Below are 17,169 nucleotides of genomic sequence, written 5' to 3'. Positions count from 1 at the left end.
GCTGGACTGGGGCTGGGGGCAGGGCACAGGCTGGTGCTCGGTTCGGGGCTGGGGCAGGGCTGGGGCTGGTGCAGGGGCTAGGAGAAGGGCTGGGGCAGGACTAGGGTGGGGGCTGGGGCTGGGGCTGGGGCAGGGCTGGGGCAGGGCTGGGGCAGGGCTGGGGCCGAGGCTGGGGCAGGGCTGGGGCAGGACTGGACTCAGGGCTGGGCTGGGGCTGGGCTGGGGTGGGGGGTGGGACAGGGCTGGGACTGGGCTAGGGCTGGGGCTGGGCTGGGGGCAGGGCAGGGGCAGGGTCTGGGGCCGGGGCTGAGGCCGGGGCTAGGAGAAGGGCTGGGGCAGGACTAGGGTGGGGGCTGGGGCTGGGGCTGGGTGCTTAGGCTAAGCCTGGGGCCCGGGCTGGGGCCGGGGCTGGGGCAGGGATAGGGCAGGGCTGGGCTGGGGTCTGGGGCCGGGGCCGGGGGCTGGGCCAAGGCTGGAGCAGGACTGGGCTGGGGGCTGGGCTGGGGCTGCGCTGGGTGGTGGGACAGGGCTGAGGCTGGGCTAGGGCTGGGGCTGGGCTGGGGTCAGGGCAGGGTCTGGGCTGGGGTCAGGGTTAGGGCAGGGCTGGGGTAGGGCTGGGGCAGGGCTGGGGCCGGCGCTGGGGCTGGGCTGGGGTCAGGGCAGGGGCTGGGCTGGGGTCGGGGTTAGGGCAGTGCTGGGGCTGGGCTGGGGCTGTGGGCAGGGCACGGGCTGGTGCTGGGTTCGGGGCTGGGGCAGGGATGGGGCTGGGCTAGGGCTGGGGCTGGGCTGGGGGCAGGGCAGGGACAGTGCTGGGGGCTGGGAGTGGGTCCAGGGCTGGGGCTGGGCTGAGGGCAGGACTGGGGCAGGGGCAGGACTGGGGCTGGGTTCGGGGCTGGGCTGGGGATGGTGCAGGGTTCGGCCAGGGTTGGGGGCTGGGGCTGGGACAGGGCTGGGGCTGGGGCTAGGGACAGGGCTGGGGCTGGGGCTAGGGGCAGGGCTGGGGCTGGGGCAGGGCTGGGGCCGGGGCTAGGGGCAGGGCTGGGGCTGGGGCAGGGATAGGGCCGGGGCTAGGGGCAGGGCTGGAGCTGGGATGGGCAGGGCTGGGGCCGAGGCTGGGGCCAGGGCTAGGGGCAGGACCGGGACAAAGCTGGGGTGGGGGCTGGAGCAGGGGCTGGGGGTTGGGCCAAGGCTGGGGCAGGACTGGGCTGGGGGCTGGGCTGGGGCTGGGCTGGGGTGGGGAGTGGGACAGGGCTGGGACTGGGCTAGGGCTGGGGCTGGGTGGGGGAAGGGCAGGGGCTGGGCTGGGGTCGGGGCTAGGAGAAGGGCTGGGGCAGGGCTGGGGCTGGGGCTGGGCTGGGGCCAAGGCTGGGACAGGGATGGGGCAGGGCTGGGACCGAGGTTGGGGCTGGTGCTGTGGCAGGGCTGGGGCAGTTCTGGGCTGGGCTGCAGCCGGGCTGGGGTCGAGGCTGGGGCCAGGCCTGGGGCAGGACTGGGGCAGGGCTGGGGTCGGGGCTGGGGCCGGGACTGGAGCAGGGCTGAGGGCTGGGCTGGTGCAGGACTGGACTGGGGGCTGTGCTGCAGGCTGGGGCAGGGGCAGGACTGGGGCTGGGTATGGGGCTGGGCGGGGGATGGGGCAGGGTTTGGGCAGGGTTGGGGGCTGGGGCTGGGACAGGGCTAGGGCTGGGGCAGGGATGGGGCCAAGGCTAGGGGCAGGGATGGGGCTGGGGCTGGGGCCGGGGCTGAAGAAGGGCTGGAGCTGGGACTGGGTCCAGAGCTGGGGCTGGGCTGTGGAAGAAGGTTGGGGACAGGGCTGGGGCTGGGGCTGGGGCAGGGCTGGGGCCAGGCTGGGGTGGGGGATGGGGGCTGGGGCCGGGCTGAGGGCAGGGCTGGGGCAGGGCTGGGGATGGGGGCTGGTGCAGGACTGGACTGGGGGCTGTGCTGCAGGCTGGGGCAGGGCTGGGGCTGGGGCTAGGGCCGAGGCTGGGGCAGGACTGGGGCAGGGCTGGGGTCGGGGCTGGGGCCGGGACTGGAGCAGGGCTGGGGGCTGGGCTGGTGCAGGACTGGACTGGGGGCTGTGCTGCAGGCTGGGGCGGGGCTGGGGCTGGGCTGGGCCCGGGGCCTGGGCAGGGCTAGGGCAGGGCTGGGGGCTGGGTTCGAGGCTGGGGCTGGGTTGGGAGCAGGGCAGGGATTGGGGCCGGGCTGGGGCTGGGGCTGGGGCAGGGCTGGGTCCGGGGCTGGGGCAGGGCTGGTGCTGGGACTGGGTCCAGGGCTGGGGCTGGCTTGAGGGCAGGACTGGGACAGGGACAGCACTGGGGCTGGGTTCGGGGCTGGGCTGGGGATGGTGCACAGTTCGGGCAGGGTTGGGGGCTGGGGCTGGGCCAGGGCTGGGGCTGGGGCAGGGATGGAGCAGGGCTGGGGCCAAGGCTGGGGCCAGGGCTAAGGGCAGGACCGGGGCAAAGCTGGGGTGGGGGCTGGGGCCGGGGCTGGGGGTTGGGCCAAGGCTGGAGCAGGACTGAGCTGGGGGCTGGGCTGGGGCTGGGCTGGGGTGGGGGGTGGGACAGGGCTGGGGCTGGTGCTGGGGGCTGGGAAGTAATGGGGCTGGGGCAGGGCTGGGGCTGGGCTGGGGCCAGGGCTGGGACCGGGATGGGGCAGGGCTGGGACCGAGGTTGGGGCTGGTGCTGGGGCAGGGCAGGGGCAGTTCTGGGCTGGGCTGTGGCCGGGCTGGGGTTGAGGCTGGGGCCAGACCTGGGGCAGGACTGGGGCAGGGCTGGGGTCGGGGCTAGGAGAAGGGCTGGGGCAGGGCTGGGGCTGGGGCTGGGCTGGGGCCAAGGCTGGGACAGGGATGGGGCAGGGCTGGGACCGAGGTTGGGGCTGGTGCTGTGGCAGGGCTGGGGCAGTTCTGGGCTGGGCTGCAGCCGGGCTGGGGTCGAGGCTGGGGCCAGGCCTGGGGCAGGACTGGGGCAGGGCTGGGGTCGGGGCTGGGGCCGGGACTGGAGCAGGGCTGAGGGCTGGGCTGGTGCAGGACTGGACTGGGGGCTGTGCTGCAGGCTGGGGCAGGGGCAGGACTGGGGCTGGGTATGGGGCTGGGCGGGGGATGGGGCAGGGTTTGGGCAGGGTTGGGGGCTGGGGCTGGGACAGGGCTAGGGCTGGGGCAGGGATGGGGCCAAGGCTAGGGGCAGGGATGGGGCTGGGGCTGGGGCCGGGGCTGAAGAAGGGCTGGAGCTGGGACTGGGTCCAGAGCTGGGGCTGGGCTGTGGAAGAAGGTTGGGGACAGGGCTGGGGCTGGGGCTGGGGCAGGGCTGGGGCCAGGCTGGGGTGGGGGATGGGGGCTGGGGCCGGGCTGAGGGCAGGGCTGGGGCAGGGCTGGGGATGGGGGCTGGGCTGGTGCAGGACTGGACTGGGGGCTGTGCTGCAGGCTGGGGCAGGGCTGGGGCTGGGGCTAGGGCCGAGGCTGGGGCAGGACTGGGGCAGGGCTGGGGTCGGGGCTGGGGCCGGGACTGGAGCAGGGCTGGGGGCTGGGCTGGTGCAGGACTGGACTGGGGGCTGTGCTGCAGGCTGGGGCGGGGCTGGGGCTGGGCTGGGCCCGGGGCCTGGGCAGGGCTAGGGCAGGGCTGGGGGCTGGGTTCGAGGCTGGGGCTGGGTTGGGAGCAGGGCAGGGATTGGGGCCGGGCTGGGGCTGGGGCTGGGGCAGGGCTGGGTCCGGGGCTGGGGCAGGGCTGGTGCTGGGACTGGGTCCAGGGCTGGGGCTGGCTTGAGGGCAGGACTGGGACAGGGACAGCACTGGGGCTGGGTTCGGGGCTGGGCTGGGGATGGTGCACAGTTCGGGCAGGGTTGGGGGCTGGGGCTGGGCCAGGGCTGGGGCTGGGGCAGGGATGGAGCAGGGCTGGGGCCAAGGCTGGGGCCAGGGCTAAGGGCAGGACCGGGGCAAAGCTGGGGTGGGGGCTGGGGCCGGGGCTGGGGGTTGGGCCAAGGCTGGAGCAGGACTGAGCTGGGGGCTGGGCTGGGGCTGGGCTGGGGTGGGGGGTGGGACAGGGCTGGGGCTGGTGCTGGGGGCTGGGAAGTAATGGGGCTGGGGCAGGGCTGGGGCTGGGCTGGGGCCAGGGCTGGGACCGGGATGGGGCAGGGCTGGGACCGAGGTTGGGGCTGGTGCTGTGGCAGGGCTGGGGCAGTTCTGGGCTGGGCTGCAGCCAGGCTCGGGTGAAGGCTGGGGCCGGGCCTGGGGCAGGACTGGGGCAGGGCTGGGGTCGGGGCTGGGGCCGGGACTGGAGCAGGGCTGGTGGCTGGGCTGGTGCAGGACTGGACTGGGGGCTGTGCTGCAGGCTGAGGCAAGGCTGGGGCTGGGCTGGGGGCTTGGTCTAAACCTGGAGCCCGGGCTGGGGCCGGGGCTGGGGCAGGGATATGGCAGGGCTGGGCTGGGGGCAGGGATGGGGCTGGGCTGCGGGTGGGGCAGGGCAGGGGCAGTGCTGGGCTGGGGCCAGGGCCGAGGCTGGGGCAGGGCTGGAGCAGGACTGGGCTGGGGCTGGGCTGGGGTTGGGGCTGGGCTGGGGGCAGGGCTGGGGCTGGGCTGGGGTCGGGGCTGGGGCAGGGCTGGGGTTGAGGCTGGGGCCAGGGCTGGGGCAGGGTCTGGGGCCGGGGCTGAGGCCGGGGCTAGGAGAAGGGCTGGGGCAGGGCTGGGGTTGGGGCTGGGGCTGGGTGCTGGGGCAGGGCAGGGGCAGTTCTGGGCTGGGTTGTGGCCGGGCTGGGGTTGAGGCTGGGGCCAGGGCTGGGGCAGGACTGGGGCCTGGACTGGTGCAGGACTGGACTGGGGGCTGTGCTGCAGGCTGGGGCAGGGCTGGGGCTGGGCCTAGGGCTGAGGCTGGGGCAGGACTGGGGCAGGGCTGGGGTCGGGGCTGGGGCCGGGACTGGAGCAGGGCTGGGGGCTGGGCTGGTGCAGGACTGGACTGGGGGCTGTGCTGCAGGCTGGGGCAGGGCTGGGGCTGGGCTGGGCCCGGGGCCTGGGCAGGGCTAGGGCAGGGCTGGGGGCTGGGTTCGAGGCTGGGGCTGGGTTGGGAGCAGGGCAGGGATTGGGGCAGGGCTGGGGCCAGGGCTGGGGCAGGGCTGGGGCCAGGCTGGGGTGGGGGATGGGGGCTGGGGCCAGGCTGAGGGCAGGACTGGGGCCGGACTGGGGTCGGGGCTGGGGCCGGGGCTGGGGTAGGGCTGGGGGCTAGGGCTGGGGCTAGGAGCAGGGCTGGGGCATGGCTGGGCTGGGGGCTGGGGCCAGTGGCTGGGCCAAGGCTGGAGCAGGACTGGTCTGGGGCTGGGCTGGGGCTGGGCTGGGGTGGGGGGTGGGACAGGGCTGGGGCTGGTGCTGGGGGCTGGGAAGTAATGGGGCTGGGGCAGGGCTGGGGCTGGGCTGGGGCCAGGGCTGGGACCGGGATGGGGCAGGGCTGGGACTGAGGTTGGGGCTGGTGCTGTGGCAGGGCTGGGGCAGTTCTGGGCTGGGCTGCAGCCAGGCTCGGGTCAAGGCTGGGGCCGGGCCTGGGGCAGGACTGGGGCAGGACTGGTGGCTGGGCTGGTGCAGGACTGGACTGGGGGCTGTGCTGCAGGCTGAGGCAAGGCTGGGGCTGGGCTGGGGGTTTGGGCTAAACCTGGGGTCCGGGCTGGGGCCAGGGCTGGGGCAGGGATATGGCAGGGCTGGGCTGGGGGCAGGGATGGGGCTGGGCTGGGGCTGGGCTGGGGTGGGGGCTGGGGCCAGGGGCTTAGGCTAAGCCTGGGGCCCGGGCTGGGGCAGGGATAGGGCAGGACTGGGCTGGGGGCTGGGCTGGGGCTGGGCTGGGGGCCAGGCTGGGGTTGAGGCTGGGGCCGGAGCTGGGGCAGGGCAGGGGCAGTTCTGGGCTGGGCTGCGGCCGGGCTGGGGTTGAGGCTGGGGCCGGAGCTGGGGCAGGACTGGGGCCTGGGCTGGTGCAGGACTGGACCGGGGGCTGTGCTGCAGGCTGGGGCAGGGCTGGGGCTGGGCTGGGGGCGGGGCAGGGCAGGGGCAGTGCTGGGCTGGGGCTAGGGCCGAGGCTGGGGTAGGGCTGGGGCAGGGCTGGGGCCTGGGCTGGGGCAAGACTGGACTGGGGGCTGTGCTGCAGGCTGGCGCAGGGCTGGGGCTGGGTTCGAGGCTGGGGCTGGGTTGGGAGTACGGCAGGGGTTGGGGCCGGGCTGGGGCTGGGTTCGAGGCTGGGGCTGGGTTGGGAGTACGGCAGGGGTTGGGGCCGGGCTGGGGCTGGGGCCGGGGCTGAAGAAGGGCTGGGGCAGGGCTGGAGCTGGGACTGGGTCCAGAGCTGGGGCTGGGCTGTGGAAGAGTGTTGGGGACAGGGCTGGGGCTGGGGCTGGGGCAGGGCTGGGGCTAGGCTGGGGTGGGGGATGGGGGCTGGGGCCGGGCTGAGGGCAGGGCTGGGGCAGGACTGGGGATGGGGGCTGGGATGGGGCAGGACTGGGCCGGGGGCAGGGCTGGGGCTGGGGACAGGGCTGGGCTGGCGCTGGGGCAGGGTTCGGGCAGGGTTGGGGGCTGGGGCTGGGCCAGGGCTGGGGTGGGGCAGGGTCCAGGGCTGGGTCCGGGGCTGGAGGCTGGGCTGGGGCTAGGGCAGTGCTGGCGTAGGGCTGGGGCTGGGGCCAGGACTGGGCAGGGCCTGGGGCAGGGCTGGTGCTGGGACTGGGTCCAGGGCTGGGGCTGGGTTCGGGGCTGGACTGGGGATGGTGCACAGTTCGGGCAGGGTTGGGGGCTGGGGCTGGGATGGAGCAGGGCTGGGGCCAAGGCTGGGGCCAGGGCTAGGGGCAGGACCGGGGCAAAGCTGGGGTGGGGGCTGGGGCCGGGGCTGGGCTGGGGTGGGGGTGGGACAGGGCTGGGGCTGGTGCTGGGGGCTGGGAAGTAATGGGGCTGGGGCAGGGCTGGGGCTGGGGCTGGGCTGGGGCCAGGGCTGGGATCGGGATGGGGCAGGGCTGGGACCGAGGTTGGGGCTGGGGCTGTGGCAGGGCTGTGGCCGAGGCTGGGGCCAGGGCTAGGGGCAGGACCGGGGCAAAGCTGGAGTGGGGGCTGGGGCGGGGGCTGGGGCTGGGGGTTGGGCCAAGGCTGGAGCAGGACTGGGCTGGGGGCTGGGCTGGGGCCTGGGCTGAGGCTGGGCTGGGGTGGGGGGTGGGACAGGTCTGGGGCTGGGCTAGGGCTGGGGCTGGGTGGGGGCAGGGCAGGGGCTGGGCTGGGGTCGGGGCTGGGGCCAGGGCTGGGGCAGGGTCTGGGGCCGGGGCTGAGGCCGGGGCTAGGAGAAGGGCTGGGGCAGGGCTGGGGGCAGGGCTGGGGGCAGGGCTGGGGGCTGGGGCTAAGCCTGGGGCCTAGGGTGGGGCCAAGGCTGGGGCAGGGCCAGGGCAGGGCTGGGCTGGGGGCTGGGGCCAGTGGCTGGGCCAAGGCTGGAGCAGGACTGGGCTGGGGCTGGGCTGGGGCTGGGTTGGGGTGGGGGGTGGGACAGGGCTGGGGCAGGGCTGGGGCTGGGGCTGGGACCAGGATGGGGCAGGGCTGGGACCGAGGTTGGGGCCGGGGCTGTGGCAGGACTGGGGCAGGGCTGGGGTCGGGGCTGGGGCTGGGCTGGGGCAGGGCTGGGGTCGGGGCTGGGGCCGGGACTGGAGCAAGGGTGGGGGCTGGGCTGGTGCAGGACTGGACTGGGGGCTGTGCTGCAGGCTGGGGCAGGGGCAGGACTGGGTCTGGGTTCGGGGCTGGGCTGGGGTGGGGGCTGGGGCCAGGGGCTTAGGCTAGGCCTGGGGCCCGGCCTGGGGCAGGCATAGGGCAGGACTGGCCTGGGGGCTGGGCTGGGGCTGGGCTGGGGGGTGGGACATGTCTGGGGCTGGGCTAGGGTTGGGGCTGGGCTGGGGGCAGGGCAGGGGCTGGGCTGGGCTGGGGCTACGGCCGAGGCTGGGGCAGGGCTGGGGCTGAGGCTGGGGCAGGACTGGACTGGGGGCTGTGCTGCAGGCTGGGGCAGGGCTGGGGCTGGGTTCGAGGCTGGGGCTGGGTTGGGAGCACGGCAGGGGTTGGGGCCGGGCTGGGGCTGGGGCTGAAGAAGGGCTGGGGCAGGGCTGGAGCTGGGACTGGGTCCAGAGCTGGGGCTGGGCTGTGGAAGAGGGTTGGGGACAGGGCTGGGGCTGGGGCTGTGGCAGGGCTGGGGCCAGGCTGGGGTGGGGGATGGGGGCTGGGGCCAGGCTGAGGGCAGGGCTGGGGCTGGGTTCAGGGCTGGGCTGGGGATGGTGCAGGGTTCGGCCAGGGTTGGGGTCTGGGGCTGGGACAGGGCTGGGGCTGGGGCTAGGGGCAGGGCTGGGGCTGGGGCAGGGATAGGGTCGGGGCTGGGGCGGGTGCTGGGGCAGGGCAGGGGCAGTTCTGGGCTGGGCTGTGGCCGGGCTGGGGTTGAGGCTGGGGCCAGGGCTGGGGCAGGACTGGGGCCTGGGCTGGTGCAGGACTGGACTGGGGGCTGTGCTGCAGGCTGGGGCAGGGCTGGGGCTGGGGCTAGGGCCGAGGCTGGGGCAGGACTGGGGCAGGGCTGGGGTCGGGGCTGGGGCCGGGACTGGAGCAGGGCTGGGGGCTGGGCTGGTGCAGGACTGGACTGGGGGCTGTGCTGCAGGCTGGGGCGGGGCTGGGGCTGGGCTGGGCCCGGGGCCTGGGCAGGGCTAGGGCAGGGCTGGGGGCTGGGTTCGAGGCTGGGGCTGGGTTGGGAGCAGGGCAGGGATTGGGGCCGGGCTGGGGCTGGGGCAGGGCTGGGTCCGGGGCTGGGGCAGGGCTGGTGCTGGGACTGGGTCCAGGGCTGGGGCTGGCTTGAGGGCAGGACTGGGACAGGGACAGCACTGGGGCTGGGTTCGGGGCTGGGCTGGGGATGGTGCACAGTTCGGGCAGGGTTGGGGGCTGGGGCTGGGCCAGGGCTGGGGCTGGACTGAGCTGGGGGCTGGGCTGGGGCTGGGCTGGGGTGGGGGGTGGGACAGGGCTGGGGCTGGTGCTGGGGGCTGGGAAGTAATGGGGCTGGGGCAGGGCTGGGGCTGGGCTGGGGCCAGGGCTGGGACCGGGATGGGGCAGGGCTGGGACCGAGGTTGGGGCTGGTGCTGGGGCAGGGCAGGGGCAGTTCTGGGCTGGGCTGTGGCCGGGCTGGGGTTGAGGCTGGGGCCAGACCTGGGGCAGGACTGGGGCAGGGCTGGGGTCGGGGCTGGGGCCGGGACTGGGGGCTAAGGCTGGGGCTACGAGCAATGCTGGGGAAGGGCTGGGGCCGGGGCTGGGGCCAGGGCAGGGCTGGGGTGGGGGCAGGGCTGGGGCTGTGGCTGGGGCCGAGGCTGGGGGCCGGGCTGGGGCTGGGTTGGGTTCGCAGCTGGGGCAGGACTAGGCTGGAGGCTTGGTCAGGGTTGGGGCTGGGATGAGGTCAGGGCTGGGGGCAGGGGCCGGGGCCGGGCTGGGGCAGGGGCTGGGGCCGGCCTGGGGCAGGGCTGGGTCCGGGGCTGGGGCAGGGCTGGTGCTGGGACTGGGTCCAGGGCTGGGGCTGGCTTGAGGGCAGGACTGGGACAGGGGCAGGACTGGGGCTGGGTTCGGGGCTGGGCTGGGGATGGTGCACAGTTCGGGCAGGGTTGGGGACTGGGGCTGGGCCAGGGCTGGGGCTGGGGCAGGGATGGAGCAGGGCTGGGGCCAAGGCTGGGGCCAGGGCTAAGGGCAGGACCGGGGCAAAGCTGGGGTGGGGGCTGGGGCCGGGGCTGGGGGTTGGGCCAAGGCTGGAGCAGGACTGAGCTGGGGGCTGGGCTGGGGCTGGGCTGGGGTGGGGGGTGGGACAGGGCTGGGGCTGGTGCTGGGGGCTGGGAAGTAATGGGGCTGGGGCAGGGCTAGGGCTGGTGCTGGGGGCTGGGAAGTAATGGGGCTGGGGCAGGGCTGGGGCTGGGGCAGGGTTCGGGCAGGGTTGGGGGCTGGGGCTGGGCCAGGGCTGGGGTGGGGCAGGGTCCAGGGCTGGGTCCGGGGCTGGATGCTGGGCTGTGGGCAGGACTGGGGCAGGGGCAGGACTGGGGCTGGGTTCGGGGCTGGGCTGGGGATGGTGCAGGGTTCGGGCAGGGTTGGGGGCTGGGGCCGGTGCTGGGGCTGGGCTGGGGGCAGGGCAGGGGCTGGGCTGGGCTGGGGTCGGGGCTGGGGCTGGGAAGTGATGGGGCTGGGGCAGGGCTGGGGCTGGGCTGGGGCAGGGCAGGGGCTGGTGCTGGGGCCAGAGCTAGGAGAAGGGCTGGGGCAGGGCTGGGGTGGGGGCTGGGGCCAGGGCTGGGGGCTGGGGCCTGGGGCTGGGGCTAAGCCTGGGGCCCAGGCTGGGGCCAGGGCTGGGGCAGGGATAGGGCAGGGCTCAGCTGGGGGCTGGTGCCGGGGGCTGGGCTGGGACCGGGTTCGAGGCTGGGGCTGGGCTGGGGGCAGGGCAAGGGTTGGGGCCGGGCTGGTGCTGGGACTGGGTCCAGGGCTGGGGCTGGGCTGAGGGCAGGACTGGGGCAGGGTTTGGGGCTGGGCTGGGGATGGTGCAGGGTTCGGGCAGGGTTGGGGGCTGGGGCTGGGGCAGGGCTGGGGAAGTTCTGGGCTGGGCTGCAGCCGGGCTGGGGTTGAGGCTGGGGCCGGGGCAGGGCAGGGGCACTACTGGGGCAGGGCTGGTACAGGGCTGGGGCTGGTGCTGGGGGCTGGGGCAGGGCTGGGGCTGGGGCCGGTGCTGGGGCAGGGCTGGGGCAGGGCTGGGGCTGGGGGCTGGGAAGTGATGGGTCTGGGTCAGGGCTGGGGCAGGGCTGGGAAGTGATGGGGCTGGGGCAGGGCTGGGGCTGGTGCTGGGGGCTGGGAAGTGATGGGGCTGGGGCAGGGCTGGGGCCGGGGCTGGGGCAGGGCTGGGGCAGGGCTGGGGCAGGGCTGGGGCTGGGGCCGGTGCTGGGGCTGGGCTGGGGCAGGGCTGGGGCTGGTGCTGGGGGCTGGGGCAGGGCTGGGGCCGTGGCTGGGGGCTGGGGCCGGGATGGGGCAGGGCTGGGGGCCAGGCTGGGGCTTGGGCAGGGCTGGGGCATTTCTGGGCTGGGCTGCGGTCGGGCTGGGGTCGAGGCTGGGGCCGGACTGGGGCCAGGCTGGGGTCGGGGCTGGGGCGGGGCTGGGGCATGGCTGGTGCAGGGCTGGGGCCAGGGCTGTGACTGGGGTGGGGGCAGGGCTGGGGCCGAGGCTGGGGCTGGGGCTGGGCCTGGGCTGGGGGCCAGGCTGGGGCTGGGGCTGGGATGGGGTCAGGGCTGGGGGCAGGGGCCGGGGCTGGGGCAAGGTTCGGGCAAGGTTGGGGTCTGGGGTTGGGCCAGGGCTGGGGCTGTGGTTGGGGCAGGGATGGGGCCGGGGTTGGGGCTGGGGCTGGAAGCTGGGCTGGGGCTAGGGCAGTATTGGGGTAGGGCTAGGGCAGTGCTGGGGCTGGGCTGGGGCTGGGCTGAGGGCAGGGCAGGGGCAGGGCTGGGGTGGGGGCTGTGCTGCAGGCTGGGGCAGGGCTGGGGCTGGGCCAGGGGCTGGGAAGTGATGGGGCTGGGGCAGGGCCAGGGCTGGGGCAGGGCTGGAGCAGGGCTGGGAAGTGATGGGGCTGGGGCCGGTGCTGGGGCTGGGCTAGCGGCTGGGCTGGGGCAGGACTAGCCTGGTGGCTTCATCTGGGGCTGGGGCTGTGATGGGGTCAGGGCTGGGGGCAGGGGCTGGGCTGGGGATGGGGCAGGGTTCGGGCAGGATTGGGGACTGGGGTTGGGCCAGGGCTGGGGCTGTGGTTGGGGCAGGGATGGGGCCGGGGTTGGGGCTGGAGCTGGAGGCTGGGCTGGGGCTAGGGCAGTACTGGGGTAGGGCTGGGGCAGTGCTGGGGCTGGTGCCGTGGCTGGGGTAGGGATGGGGCAGGGCTGGGGTTGGGGCCGGGCTGGGGCCGGGGCTGGGGCCGGGCTGAGGGCAGGGCTGGGGATGGGGGCTGGGATGGGGCAGGACTGGGGCTGGGGACAGGGCTGGGGCTGGGGCCGGGGCTGGAGGCTGGGCTGAGGGCAGGACTGGGGCAGGGTTTGGGGCTGGGCTGGGGATGGTGCAGGGTTCGGGCAGGGTTGAGGCTGGGGCCGGGGCAGGGCAGGGGCACTACTGGGGCAGGGCTGGTACAGGGCTGGGGCTGGTGCTGGGGGCTGGGGCAGGGCTGGGGCTGGGGCCGGTGCTGGGGCAGGGCTGGGGCAGGGCTGGGGCTGGGGGCTGGGAAGTGATGGGTCTGGGTCAGGGCTGGGGCCGGGGCTGGGGCAGGGCTGGGAAGTGATGGGGCTGGGGCAGGGCTGGGGCTGGTGCTGGGGGCTGGGAAGTGATGGGGCTGGGGCAGGGCTGGGGCCGGGGCTGGGGCAGGGCTGGGGCAGGGCTGGGGCAGGGCTGGGGCAGGGCTGGGGCTGGGGCCGGTGCTGGGGCTGGGCTGGGGCAGGGCTGGGGCTGGTGCTGGGGGCTGGGGCAGGGCTGGGGCCGTGGCTGGGGGCTGGGGCCGGGATGGGGCAGGGCTGGGGGCCAGGCTGGGGCTTGGGCAGGGCTGGGGCATTTCTGGGCTGGGCTGCGGTCGGGCTGGGGTCGAGGCTGGGGCCGGACTGGGGCCAGGCTGGGGTCGGGGCTGGGGCGGGGCTGGGGCATGGCTGGTGCAGGGCTGGTGCAGGGCTGGGGCCAGGGCTGTGACTGGGGTGGGGGCAGGGCTGGGGCCGAGGCTGGGGCTGGGACTGGGCTGGGGGCCAGGCTGGGGCTGGGGCTGGGATGGGGTCAGGGCTGGGGGCAGGGGCCGGGGCTGGGGCAAGGTTCGGGCAAGGTTGGGGTCTGGGGTTGGGCCAGGGCTGGGGCTGTGGTTGGGGCAGGGATGGGGCCGGGGTTGGGGCTGGGGCTGGAAGCTGGGCTGGGGCTAGGGCAGTATTGGGGTAGGGCTAGGGCAGTGCTGGGGCTGGGCTGGGGCTGGGCTGAGGGCAGGGCAGGGGCAGGGCTGGGGTGGGGGCTGTGCTGCAGGCTGGGGCAGGGCTGGGGCTGGGCCAGGGGCTGGGAAGTGATGGGGCTGGGGCAGGGCCAGGGCTGGGGCAGGGCTGGAGCAGGGCTGGGAAGTGATGGGGCTAGGGCCGGTGCTGGGGCTGGGCTAGCGGCTGGGCTGGGGCAGGACTAGCCTGGTGGCTTCATCTGGGGCTGGGGCTGTGATGGGGTCAGGGCTGGGGGCAGGGGCTGGGCTGGGGATGGGGCAGGGTTCGGGCAGGATTGGGGACTGGGGTTGGGCCAGGGCTGGGGCTGTGGTTGGGGCAGGGATGGGGCCGGGGTTGGGGCTGGAGCTGGAGGCTGGGCTGGGGCTAGGGCAGTACTGGGGTAGGGCTGGGGCAGTGCTGGGGCTGGTGCCGTGGCTGGGGTAGGGATGGGGCAGGGCTGGGGTTGGGGCCGGGCTGGGGCCGGGGCTGGGGCTGGGGCCGGGCTGAGGGCAGGGCTGGGGATGGGGGCTGGGATGGGGCAGGACTGGGGCTGGGGACAGGGCTGGGGCTGGGGCCGGGGCTGGAGGCTGGGCTGGGGCCAAGGCTGGGGGCTGGGTCTGGTGCTGGAGCTGGGCTGGGGCAGGGCTGGGGACAGGGCTACGGGCAGGGCAGGGGCTGGGCTGGGGCCAGGGCTGGGGCTGGGGCCGGGATGGGGCAGGGCTGGGACCGAGGGTGGGGCCGGGGCTGGGGTAGGGCTGGGCAGGGCAGAGCAAATCAGAGCAGAGTAAGGCAGAACAAGGCATTCTAGGGCGGGGCATAGCAGGGCAAGGCAGTGTAGGGCAGGGATGGCAAGGCAGGTCAGGTCAAGGCAGGGTAGGGCTAGTCAAGGCAGTCAGGGCAAGACAAGGAAGTGTAGGTCTGGGCGAGGCAGGGCAGGGCAAGGCAAGGCAGGGCAGGGCAGGGCAAGGCAACGCAAGGCAGGACAGGGCAAGGCAACGCAAGGCAGGACAGGGCAAGGCAACGCAAGGCAGGACAGGACAGGGCAAGGCAGGGCAGGAATGGGCAAGGCAGAGGAAGGCAGGGCAGGGCAGAGGAGGGCAGGGCAGGGTAGGAATGGGCAAGGCAGGGCAGACAGGGTAGGGCAAGGCAAGGCAGGGCAAGGCAGGGCAGGGCTGTGCAGGGCAGGGCAAGGCAGGGCAGGGTAGGAGAAGGCAGGGCAGAGGAAGGCAAGGCAGGGCAGAGGAAGGCAAGGCAGGGCAGAGGAAGGCAAGGCAGGGTACAGCAGGGCAAGGAAATTAGGGAAGGGCAAGGCAGTGAAGGATAAGGCAGGGCAGGGTAAAGCCGGGCATGGCAAGGCAGGGCAGGGTAAGGCAGGGCAGGGTAGAGAAAGGCAGGGCAGTGCAAGCCAGGGTAGGGTAGGGCAAGGGAGGGCAGGTCAGGTCAGCTAAGGGCAGGGCAGGGCAAGGCAGGGCAAGGCACTGCAGGGTTGAGCAAGGCAGGGCAGACGGGGTAGGGCAAGGCAAGGTAGGGTAGGGCAGAGCAGGGCAAGTGAGGGCATGCCAGGGCAGGGCAAGGCAGCACAGGGCAGGGTAGGGCAGATCAGGGTAGGGCAGGGCAAAGTATGGCAGTGCAGGGCAGCGCAGGGCAGGGGGAGGCAGGGCAGAGGAAGGCAGGGCAAAGCAAAGCAGGGCAGGACAAGACTGTGCAGGGCAGGGCAGGGCGGGCAGGGCAGGGTAGGCAGGGCAGTGCAGGTCAAGGCAGGGCAAGGCAAGTAGGACAGGGCAGAGTAGGGCAAGTCAAGGCAGGCCAGGGCAAGACAAGGAAGTGTAGGTCTGGGCAAGGCAGGTTTGGGCAAGGCAAGGCTGTGCAGGGCAAGGGAAGGCAAGGCAGGGCAGGGTAGGGCAAGGCAGGGCAGGGTAGGAATGGGCAAGGCAGGGCAGGGTAGGAATGGGCAAGGCAGGGCAGGGTAGGAATGGGCAAGGCAGGGCAGGGCTGTGCAGGGCGGGGAAAGGCAGGGCAGGGTAGGAGAAGGCAGGGCAAGGCAAGGCAAGGCAGAGCAGGGCAGGGGGAGGCAGGGGAGGGCAGAGAAAGTCAAGGCAGGGCTAGGCAAGACAGAGTAGGGCAGGGAAAGGCAGAGAAGGGCAAGGCAGGGCAAGGCAGGCCAGGGCAAGGCAATGCAGGGAAGGGAAAAGCAGGAAAAGGCAGGGCAGGGCAAGGGATGGCAGGGCAGGGCAGGGGAAGGAAGGACAGGGCAGGGTTGGGCAAGGCAGGGGAGGACAGGGCAAGACAGTTCAGGGCAAGGCAGGGCAAGGCAAGGAAGGGCTGGGCAGTGCATGGCAAGGAAGGGCTGGGCAGGGCAGGGTAAGGTAGGGCAGGGAAGGGCAAGGCAGGGCAGGGCAAGGCAGGGTAGGAGAAGGCAGGGCAAAGGAAGGCAGGGCAGGGCAAGTCAATGCAGGGTAGGGCAAGGTAGGAGAGTGCAATGCAGGGCAAGGCAGGGCAAGTCAGGGCAGGGCAGGGCAAGTCAGGGCAGGGCAGGGCAAGTCAGGGCAGGGCAAGGCTAGGAAAGCCAGGGAAATGTCGAGCAGGGCAGGGCAGGGCAAGGCAGTGAAAGGCAGGGTAGGTCAGGGAAGGTCATGGAAAGGCAGGGCAGAGCAAGGCAGGGCAGGGCAGAGCAAGGCTGGGTAGGGCAGGGCAGGGTAGCGCAGGGGAGTGCAAGGCAGGGCAGGGCAGGACAGGGCAAGGGGGGGCAAGGAAGGGCATGGGAAGGCAGGGCAAGATAAAACAGGGAAGGGCAAGGCAGGGCAGGGCTGGGTTGGGCATGGCAGAGGAATGGAGGGCTGGGCAGGGCAAGGAAATGTAGGGCAAGGCAGGGCAGGGAAGAGCCAGGTGTAATGGGTTGGGGCAGACCCCATCCCCACCACGGGCAGAAACAACAACTCAAAGGGATTGCAAAAGTGATGGAACATTTAAATAGAAAAACAATTTAAAAACAAACAACAATGAAAGCTTTACAGAGAACCACAAGCACCATGACAAAAAAGAGAAAAATCCCACAACATGCCCAAGAACATCCCATCCCCACCTGGGGGTACACCCAAACCCCCCCAGGGCTCTTTCCTTCCCCCCCCAGTCCAGCCTTGGGCCTGGGCAGGCCCAAGGGAGGCAGCTCACACCATTTTACCTAGGCAGCAGCTGGGGATGAAAGAGGAAGTGAAGACCCCGCATGGGCATTTATAGGGGAGCAGGGCATTATGGGAATGAAATACCTGGTTTCCTGTGACCACCCCCCTTGGTTGGACCCACCCCTTGGGACCTCCCAGGTGTGGTGGTCTGTGCAGTGGCATCCGGGCCAGCACCCAGCCTAAACCACCACACCGGGCAAGGCGAGGCAGGGCAGGACAGGGTAAGGCAGGGCAAGGCACAGCATAGAAAGGTAGGGCAGAGCAGGGCAAGGTAGGGTAGGACAGGGCAAGGAAGGGTAGGGTAGGGGAAAGCAGGAAAGTGCAGGGTAGGGCTGGGCATAGCAGGGCAGTGCAAGGCAGGGCAGGGCAGGGCAACACAGGGCAGGGCAGGGGAAGGCATGGCAGGGCAAGGCAAGGCAGAGCAGGGAAGGGCAGGGCATGGTCAGGCAGGGCAGAGGAAGGCAGGGCAAGGCAGGGCAGGGCAGGTTAAGGAAGAGCAAGGTAGAGCAAGGCAAGACAGGGCAGGGCATGGCAGTGCAGGGCAAGGCATGGCAGGGCAGAGAAAGGCATGGCAGGGCAGAGAAAGGCATGGCAGGGCAGAGCAATGCAGGGCAGAGCAGGACAAAACAAGCCAGAACAGGGCAAGTCGGGGCAGGGCAGAGCAAGGAAGGGTAGGGCAGGGCAAGGAACAGTAGGGCAGGGTAAGGCATGGCAGGGCAGAGCAGGACAAGACAGGCCAGGCCAGGGCAGGGCAGGGTAAGGAAGGGTAGGGAAGGGCAGGGCAAGGAACAGTAGGGCAGGGTAAGGCATGGCAGGACAAGACAGGACAGGACAGGGCAGGGCAGGGCAAGGAAGGGCAGGGCAGGGCAGGGCAGCGTAGGGCAAGTCAGGGCAGAGTAGGGCAGGGTAAGGCTGGGCAGGCCAGGGAAATGTCGAGCAGGGCAGGGCAGGGCAAGGCAGTGAAAGGCAGGGTAGGGCAGGGAAGGTCATGGAAAGGCAGGGCAGGGCAGGGAAGGGCAGAGCAGGGTAATGCAGGGTT

The sequence above is a fragment of the Melanerpes formicivorus genome, unplaced genomic scaffold (assembly GCF_026170545.1).
Source record: "Melanerpes formicivorus ecotype bairdi unplaced genomic scaffold, bMelFor1.0.p_v2 SCAF_52, whole genome shotgun sequence".
NCBI lineage: Eukaryota > Metazoa > Chordata > Aves > Piciformes > Picidae > Melanerpes > Melanerpes formicivorus.
Note: the sequence above shows the minus strand (reverse complement) of the source record.